Consider the following 10,577-nt stretch of genomic DNA (forward strand, 5'->3'; position numbering starts at 1 on the left):
CCCCAGAATCACACAACAAGGAAATGTCTGAGGCCATATTTGAGTCTTCCTGACTCAGATTGAGTGCTTTATCCCCTGAGTATCTAACATCTCACACATTTATATAAACATTCAAAAGGCCTCCTTGTGATAGAATGGAACAATACAAACTGTATTTGTAACATTCATTGCTGGTGTAACCTTTAAGAATATAAAATGTATGCATGTTCAAAAGGCTAGACCTTTACTAGTCAGCCCATTCAACATATTTCAGAGATGTTCAGGTATGAACCCTACTTTTTCCATGAGATTTCATGAGATAATCAGAAAAAACAAACATTTTCATGCTGAAAAGCTGTTCTTTTCAGCCAGGGAAATGACATGAAAATCTAGTTTGGGCTCCCTTGAATCTCTGTAGATTTTTCATTTGTACTTCCCCACATGTATGTGTGGGTCCTCATATAAGCCTCTGAACTGTGTTCGTATAATTATTTCCTCATCTCTTCACCCCTACAGCATGCTATTTCTCTTCACTTAGATTGCAAACAATAAATAAAATGCTGCGTCTTCTTTAATGAGAACCTACTTTCTGGTGAAATTGCAAATGTTTTATAATTACATATTTCAACAGATTGCTTGGTAATTATACTGGAAAGGACTGCACTAACTCATTTGAAAAATGATTACCCTGCTGTTAGAAATTTGTGTGTAATTTTCTGCAAAATATTCAGGTTATATCACCTTATGCAGTAGCTGTGAGAAATTCTATGTGTAAATTAAATTGCTAATCGAGCCCTGGGAAGGTAATTATTTAAAGTAATCCCATAGTTCCTTTGTACTTTTTCCCTTTTTGTTGTCTGTGTGTGTGTGTGTGTGTGTGTGTGTGTGTGTGTGTGTGTGTGTGTCTGTGTGTGTGTGCATGTGTGAGAAAGACAGATAAGAGGAAGAAAAAAAGAGACAGAGACAGAGACAGAGACAAAAAAAATTAAAGAAAAGAGAGGGAATGGATTTGCATACATTAGGATTTCAACCATTTGTTTAAAGTAGAATTTCTTCATAAGCAGAAAAATGAAGTCAAAGAAGAAAAGAAAACTTACTTTTATAATAAAACATAGATCTTGACCTCAGAAAATATCTGGATTCCAATGTCATTCCTATATTTAATATCTGTGAAACCATGATTAAGTTATTTTAATTTCTCAGTGTCTCTACACAAATCCTTATGCTATATTTTTAAAATAAATCCATTGAATTAAGGAGCTACACATCAGACATTCCCCAAATTGATGAAATCACAGGTGTTATGTAGCAATGAAAACTCATACTCCATACTCAAAAAATAATCACCCCCTTAGAACAACTATCAAGTAAAGACAATTATTGTCTTTGACTGGAGAGAGGACTAGTTTCAAAGACCCCAATCAAAATAGTCCTTTAGTTTTATTCAGAAATCATGCTCCAGTACAGTTTTCTTCCCAAGGCTCTAATAAGGAAGTGGATCCTAAGTTCACTGCAGGTAGAAATGTTTGTATAAGGACTTATATGCCTCTATCAGCATTTTATAGAATATAAAAACTAAGAAATGAAAGAAATTTTAAACTTTAGATTCTTGCACTCAAAGATCACTGAAGATGCCTGTTCCTTGGAAGGAAAGCTATGGCAAATCTAAACTGCATAATAAAAAGCAGACACATCACTATACAGATAAAGATCCATACAGCCAAAGCTATGGGTTTTCTAGTAGTAATATATGAATGTGAGAGTTGGAAACTGAGCCCTGCAGAATCAATGCTTTCAAATTTAGTGCTAGAGAAGATTATTGAGAGCTTCTTGAACAACAAGGAGGTTAAATCAGTCAATATTTAAATGAATTAATTCAAGCTATTCGCTAAATGGTAAAATACTAAAAGTGAAGTTTAAGTACTTTGGTTGTATAATGAGAAGAGGGACTCTTAGGAAAAGTGCTTGATGTTGGGAAAGATTGAAGAAAAAAGAAATGGGGATAACAGAGCATGAAAAAGATAGGTTGTATAATGAAAACAATGAACATGAATTTGGACAGACTTGAACAGGTAATAGAGGTTAAAAGGGTCTGACTTTCTAGATCAGGAAGACTCATATAAGACAATGACTGAATAATACCATATAATATAATTTGTACGCTATATAATATGTGCAATATAATGTAATGTAGATTATATATATGTATTTTTACATATATATACACACTCATATACACACACATATATATATATACACATACATGCACACATACACACATACATACATTTTTATTTCAGATATTTTCCATAGAACAAATTAATAATCTGAACTCTTTAGGAGAGCTGTACTTCCTCTGAATTGACCCCAAAGGTACCAAGCATAGTGATGAAAAATAGTCCTGAATGCAACGGTTATTTTCCTATCTGGCACATGCTTAATGTAATCTTGTTCAGGATTAAGGGATTTTTTTTAAGAGCACAGTTGAACTGGCCCCAAAAAAGAACATTTTCCACTTGGTTACAAGAATGCTCACTCATGCACCATCTTGTAATCAACCCTGATGTGATGATGTTGTACCTTACTTCTTTGCTAACTGGGAGCTAAGTACAATTTATGATGGAAGTTGAGATCTGGATTACAGATAGTTTCCTGATGACAGAATCCATTCATTTCGGGGGAAAAAATGATGGATTGCCTGCCAGTGTCTTTGGAATAAAGAATCAACTGGTGGCTATCTATTTTTATTTAAGAACCTTTTTAGCACCAGGAACTTATGAATGGCAACAGAAATTTGCTGGCCTGACCAAAGGTCAGGAGGAGAACATTTTGAGTCATCCATTCAGTGAGAGGAGGTGGAAAGGCAGAGAGGAAGGTAAGATGACTCTATTAATAGTATGACTGATTCTTCATATGAAAGATTTGTCATATAAAGTGGCATATTGAGTTTACTATAAAATATGATTTCCACCATTAAATAAATCACTTAATTATATTGATTATATTCTCCATGGATGAGGGAATGGCTGTAAGGAGGAAAAGAATTTGAAACTCAAATTTAAAAAAAAACTGAAAAAAACAATCACTTAATCAATAACCTTAGCTAGTGTAGGTGCTGTGTTGGTCACTGGAGCTCTAAATATAATAGTGTCAAGTCCCAGCTTAGGTGGGGAGCTTAGGGCTACTAATGTTGAGAACTATGGGTCTAATAGTAATTACTGACATTTCTATAGCAATTTAACTGATTATTTCATTCAAGCTTCAGTCCTCTACAGTACTACAGGTATTATGATCCTTGTTTTGCAAATACAATAACTGAAGCTTAGATATAGTAAATGATTTGATACTAGTTAGATAGCTACTTAAGAGTCAGGATTGGAACCTGGTTCTTTCTAAGCTGAAGTTCAGTACTCTATTCACTATGACTCAATGTCACTCATTCACAATGTCTAAAGAAATATTAAGTATCATTCTAGAAACTTGATAGGCACCTACCCCTACAATCAACTATTTTAGACCTGTTACTAATGGGTTACTAATTCACTCTACTGTCAATTCATTTTTGCCTCTTCACTCATTCTTTACTTAAAACCACCATTTTCAGCAGTTTGAAATTTCATAGCATATCATGTAAAATTTTATTTCACTACACCTGCTTTTTCCTCTTAAAAAATCTTTTGTTATAAGGACTAGTTCTCTGGGAGGAATAATGGGAGGAATGCAGATAATATGAAAACAAAAGATATCAATAAAATTTTATTGTTAAAAACGGAATCTCTAGAATTAGATTTTTCCCCAATACTCCAATTTTTGGATAAGGTCAATAATAAAAATAACTCTAAGAAATTTTATTCAAATTCTCATAGCCTGGCAGAGAAAGTGCTTGACATTGGGTAAATTGATATGGATTAAATTCTGCCCACATACTTACTTGTTCTCAGTTTGTTGATTTGGAAAATGAGGATAATAATACATCCACTGTCTTTTCCATAGTGTTGCCGTGAGGGCCGTTCTATATAGAAATGAGTTATTCTTATATTTGTTTGTAGTCCTGGACTAAGATATTCAGAGTAGCCCCTTGACATTTCAAGGACCCCAATCCCAAAAGATGTAATCAAGTTCAATGTATGCAAATTACTAATGCACTTTCTAAAGATTTTCCACAAGCAGTTTGGAAATTAAAAAGATTGTTGCTTAATCTTGTTTAACAGAAAATTAAATTAACTAAAAAATTCTTTCCTTTTGAATTCTGAGTAATTGACACTTTCAACGACATGGCTAGTGCCTTCATACCTTGTATCAATTAAATTTCTTGTTGAAGAGGCAGTGGACTATGATAAGAAAAGCCATGATTACCTATGCACATACAGAGAATCATTAGTATTCAAGTCAGAGGAGAAGTTGTGGTTCATTGTTTCAGTCATGTCCGACTCTTTGAGACTCCATTTTGGGTTTTATTGGCCAAAATACTATAACTGCTTGTTTTTTCCTTCTCCAGCTCATTTTACAGATGAGGAAACTAAGGCAAGCAGGTTGGAATTATTTGTCCAGGGCCACACAACTAGTAGATGTCTGTATAATGCTTTAAATTTTATAGAGTGCATTATAAATATTATCTCATTTTATATTTGAAACAATCTTGGGAGGGAGGTGCATTGAAGAAATGAGTCAGAGATAGGTTAAGTGACTTGTCTAAGGTCACACACCTATATAATCCATCCTTATGGTAATAATTAGGGAAGGCCATAATACATTATAGCATTAAATTGGAGATTATAAGGTTCATGCATGCTATTAGATTTTCATAGGAAAAATACTTATGGAATAGAAGTACTCAGATTGAGCATCATGGAAGAGGTCATAAAATCACAGCTCTAGAGATTAATTCAGGTCTCTCTCTGATTCCAAGTCTGCCCTCTACACACTCTGCCACCTAGTTTGCCTCTTCTTACATGGAACTCCATCTCCTGATTGTCCCTTTTTGCTTATTCTCCTATATGCCTAGAATGTTTTCCTTCTTTATTTCTTCTTCCTGACTTCCCTAAACACCTTATAAAATCAGTTTAAATGCAACTTTGTGTCAGAGGCCCTTCCTGTCTCCTCCTACCTCTCCCATCTCCACAACTAGTGCTTTCTCATTGCATCTAGTTTTGCTTGATAGATAGATAGATAGATAGATAGATAGATAGATAGATAGACAGACAGATAGATAGATAGATAGAGATATTTCCTTATTTTTCTCAATCAAAATATGAGTTCCTTGAAGTCAGGAATTGTATTTTTTACTTTCATTTTCCACAGCCTTTAACATAATCCCTGACACATTAATACTTAAGAAATGCTTTTTTTGACTTACTTATTTTGAATCCTCAATATATAACACAATAGACTATTTGCTGAATTTGATCTCTGTATGATATTTTGATTTCTGAAATATAATGACATTCAACATTTTCTCCAGCAAACATATTATATCCAATGATGTTAGTGCATTTAATTGCTACACATGTTGTCTACCCTAGGTAGGGAACCATATTATTTGTGAGAGCTTCTATCTCTAAATCTTATTATCACAGGATGAAGAATTGCAGGTGGTAGTCAGCTCCAATCTCCAGCTTAGTTGTTGCTGGTTGGACTAGCTATCAAAGAGGCTTTTCAAAAAGGTTCAATAAAAACTAACAAACATTTCCTTCAGACATAAAGCTCAAGATATCTGGCAAAAAATATTTTCTCCTTTTTATATACCTACCTTTGTCATATAGCACATGCAGAATGAGAAAAATCATTAAAATGCATCAGACTAGTCCCTCATGGTTACCTTCTAAACATGTATTTGAATCATAGCATATGAGTGTTAGGAAACTGAAGACTTGTTTAGTTTAAATGCCTCATTTTACAAATGTAGAAACTGAGTTCTAAATAGTTAAGTTGATTTATTCAAGATCAATTTTGGGGAGTTTTTTGCTTTTTTAATTTCATTTTTATTTATTCACATTTTACTAAAATAGTCTTATTGTAAGCCTAAACATAACCCCCCTCTCCCCACAAAAATAAAAAAAAAAACCTCATGAGAAATAAAGTGAAAGAAAGAGAAAAAAAAAACATGCTTCAGTCTGTGTTCTGATACCATCAGCTCTGTCTCTGGGATTGCATTCTTTATCACAAGTCCTTCAGAGAAGTTACTTCCATATTTTTCCACAGTTGTTGTTGCTCATTAATTCCCTCCATCTATTCCTTGCCATTACCATTTATTATATCTTCTCTCTTCTTTCATTCTGTCCCTCATCAAAAGTGTACTGTGGGGTGGCTGAGGGGCACAATGGCCAGAGCACCAGCCCTGGGGTCAGGAGGTCCCAAGCCGACATCCCATCCCAGAGACCCAGCAGTCACCCAGGCCCTTAGTCCCACACAAGGCACCCAATCCCACCACCTTTCAAAAAGTAAAAAAAAGAAAATATGTTATATTTGACTACCCTCTCCCAAGATCTATCCTCTCCTCCATCATTTACATACCCCCTCCCCCATCACCCTTCCCTATTTTTTCTTCTAGATTTCTATGCCCTATTGAGTGTGAATGCTATTTCCTGTCTGAGCCATTTCTGATGAGAATGAAGGCTCCCTCATTCTCCCTTACCTTCATCCCTTACCATACCATTACAAAAGCTATTTCTTGATGATTTTACATGAAATATCTTAGCCTATTCTACCTCTCCATTCTCTTATACCCAGTACATTTCCCTTTCACCCACTGACTACATTTTTACAATATATTATACCTTCAAATTCAGCTCTCACTCCTTTGTTCCCTCTAACTACTCTAATAAAAGAGAAGGTTCAAATTCATCTTTCCATGCAGGAATACACACACACACACACACACACACACACAGTTCATCACCATTAAATCTGTCATAATTCACCCTTCTTATCCACCCTGTCTATGCTTCACCTGAGTCCTGTATTTGAAGAATAAACTTGCTGTTCAGCTCTGGACATTTCAACAGGAACTTTGAAATCCCCCCGAATTTCATCGTTTCCAGGCTTTTCCCCTGGAAGAGGATGTTCAGTTTTGCTGGGTAGTTGATTCTCATTTGCATTCTAAGTTCTTTTGCCTTCCAGATTATGATATTCCAAGCCCTACAAACCCTTAATGTGTATGCTGCTAAATCCTGTGTAATCTTAACTGTAGCTCCATGATATTTGAATGGTTTCCTTCTTGGGAGTTCTGGAATTTGGCTATAATATCCCTGGGAGTTATTTCTTTCAATCTCTTTTAGGAGGAAATCAGTGGATTCTCTCAATTTCTATTTTGCCCTCTGCTTCTAGGATATTAGGAAAATTTTAAGGTAGAAATTATTTAAAAATGAGGTCAAGGCTCTTGACTTTCAGGTAGCACAATAATTTTTAAGCTGTTTCTTCTGGATCTGTTTTCTGGATCAATTGTTTTTTTGCAATGAGATAGTTCACATTTTCTTCTAGTTTTTCATTCTTTTGGTATTGAATTATTATGTCTTGATTCCTTGCAAAATCATCAGCTCCCTTTTACTCCATTCTATATTTGAAGGAGTTGTTTTCCTCAGAGAATTTTCTTATTTCCTTTTCCACCAGGCCAATTCTGATTTTTAAGATCATCTGCTCCTCATTAACATTTTGGATTGTTTTATCCATTTATCCTAAACTGGTTCTTAATGTGTTGTTTTCTTCAGCATTTATTTTTGGATCGCCTTGACTAAACTGCTGACTTGGTTTTCATGTTTTTTCCTGTAACTCTCTCATTTCTCTTCCAATTTTCCCTCTACCTCCCTTATTTGATTTTCAAGAATTTTTTTTGAGATCTATCATAGACTGAGTCCAACTTCTTTATTTCTTGGTGTATTTAGATGCAGAAGCTTGGACTTTTTCATGTCCTAAGTGTGTGTTTTGATCCTCCACAGAGCCAAAGTAATTGTCTATGGACAGGTTCTTTTTTTCTGTTTACTCATTTCCTCAGCCTGTGTCCTGATTTTAGGGTGCTTTGCAAACTTTTGAGTATTATTAGACTACCCCTGCAAGGACCTCAGTTCCTCAAAGGTCTTATGAGAGGCTCTGACTGCTCTCCTGCCTGTGTTCTGGTCTGTGCATGACCACAAGCATATTCTTCTGCCCCAAGGCTGTGAGGAGGGTCCCTCCTCTCTGGCAATATGGGGGCCCAGACTGTGACCAGCGTCTGAATATGGACAAAGCACCAGAGTCCTGTCCCAGGGACAGAGAACAGACTTCAGTAGTCTCCTACCACTCGCTTACTTTCCATGGGCTGAGTGTTCTGGGGACAGATGCCAGGGGCCTCCCTGCTGGGTAGTTACACAGGCCTGCTTCCATGTTTCCTGGGATCTGGGCTGTGCTGATGGCTGTGGCTACATTGAAGCTTGTGGCTGCTCTGAGGGTTAGGGCTGCACTGATAGCCAAGCTGGCCTGGCTTTGCTCTTGCTCTGGCAGAGGTCTCCCTCTGATCTTCCAAGTTGTGCTTGGATTTTCCTGGGCTGGCAGGTCAGGAAATTGCTTCTGCTTCCAGCAGCTGGTGCTCCTAGGGACCCAGTCACACCACAGAATATTTTCCGGAAGGCTGGCACTCCTTTGCTCCTGCCTGGTGATCTGAACTGCAATAATATCCCTCCAGCCCTATGGAACAGAGCCTTCCCAAGATCTTCCAGGTTATCTTGGGCTAGAGAGTTACCTCACTGGATTTTTCTGTCACTTTTTTCTCTCAAAAATTTAGGGTCATAATTATAAGGTTTTTGAAATATTTTGGAGAGAGATCCTGAGAAATCCTGATCTCATGTCACTATCTTGGCTCCACCCCCTATAGTATCCAAGATCAATTTTTGAGATTAAATTTAGCTTCTCTGAATTCTAGCTTGGTATACTTCAAAAATTTGGCAGAACTTAATGAGTCATGATTCATTTCCTCACCAAGATCTCAGCTGGCTCTCTCAAAACTTTTCTGATACCATGATTACCCCATATCCATTACTTTTCAAAGGAATTAGATGAGTATTTAAATAATTGTTGCTACTAACTCCATCTTACTTTTTATAAGCCTCTGAAAAGCAACATGACAATGGAATCCTGACCTTGGAGTAAAGAATACTGAGCTTGAATACATACTCAAAGACTAACTAGATCTCTGAACCCACACAAGTCTTGGGTCTAGGCTTCATGACCTATAAAGGGAAGAGTTTATACTCCATGGTTTCTTAGTTGTCTTCCAACTTTAATCTAAAAGCCTATGATTTGTTTCCCCATTCTCAAAATAAAACAGTAATTACACTAGAAATTTAAAAGGATTGTTGAAATAAAAATACTTGAAAACCATCATAGTGACTTCTAATTTCTTAAATAACTAGTTGTTAAACTCCTGATGTAGGTTCAGGATTTTATTTGTGTTTGGAGAAGATGTAAAAGTAATTTTAATCTAGTTCTTATCTATTGAAAATCTTGAATACCATCTCTTGTCCTTTTCATCTTCCCCAATCAGTGCAACCTAGACTCTATTCAGATTTCTGGACCATTCGTTCAACTTGGATAAAATGGATATACTTGTCCAATTCCGGGTTGATTACACATGTGATCTCTTCAAACTTACACTTTGCATCTTCAGAGCCAGGAAAGCCACCATCAATATCAAGTAAATACAAGCTGAAAGCAAATTCCACCTCCATGTCAAAGACTCATCAGGCATCAGAAACTGCTTGGACACAGGTTTCTGGATCAGTACAGCCACTTCCCACATGGAAACTAACTCCAATAATATCAATATTCATTTCCTTTGCTCACTAAAGGAAAAGCCTACTAGTTTTGAGAGTGGCACTAAATTTAACACTTAGCCAACAGATGGCTTTGGAGTCATCCGTGGCAATCCTTAAAACCAGCTTTGCCTTTGGATAGGCTCTGGCAACTTTCATTAGCTCTACTTCACTATCAAAAGTCATCATTTGCACCTCAGTGTTGGTGATATGCTTAATTTGGGACACTTGTTTGCATGGATTTGCATAGATTATCCTCTCTGGAGGCACCCCAACACTCTGTACTATGTGTATTTCAGTCTTGCTAGCACAATCAAAGCCTGTTTGAATAGTAGCAGGTGTCTTCACTATAGCTTTGCTGTCATTACATTTAACAAAAGGAGTTACTGGAGGAAGAGCTTTATACCATCTCAGATGTTTCTTTAGAAAGTCATAAAGGTCAACAACATAGAAGGCATCTATTATCTGAAGAAGAAACTTCATTAATTTTCTGGTCCAGAATATCCTTAGCAGTAGGAAACTGAAGTTAAATTCATCATTGCTAAAGTTGTTCATAGTTTCTTGATGTTCCTCTAAAATGCAACAAAACAGAAAACTAAGGGATTAAATTTAGAGACAAGCTATTTCCAGCTTTGCACCAAAGGTGGTTACCCAGGAAGACGAAGTCCTGTTAAGGCTATGATTGTGCCTTCGGTGCCGCCGTTACACTTAAAGGGCATGGACAGAATGGGCAGACTCCATGGAGATGCTCAAGATGGACGGAATTTGATGGCTACAATGCCTTCCCTGCAACCTCCACCCACATTCAGCCACCTC

General features: G+C 36.5%; 1 pseudogene; it reads right to left on the minus strand.

Annotated features, from left to right (window-relative positions):
• Positions 1–6,264: 6,264 nt before the first annotated feature.
• On the minus strand, positions 6,265–10,316 carry LOC141518377 (ornithine decarboxylase pseudogene; annotated as a pseudogene).
• Between the last annotated feature and the right edge of the window lie 261 nt (positions 10,317–10,577).

The sequence above is a fragment of the Macrotis lagotis genome, chromosome 1 (assembly GCF_037893015.1).
Source record: "Macrotis lagotis isolate mMagLag1 chromosome 1, bilby.v1.9.chrom.fasta, whole genome shotgun sequence".
NCBI classification, from domain to species: Eukaryota; Metazoa; Chordata; class Mammalia; order Peramelemorphia; family Peramelidae; genus Macrotis; species Macrotis lagotis.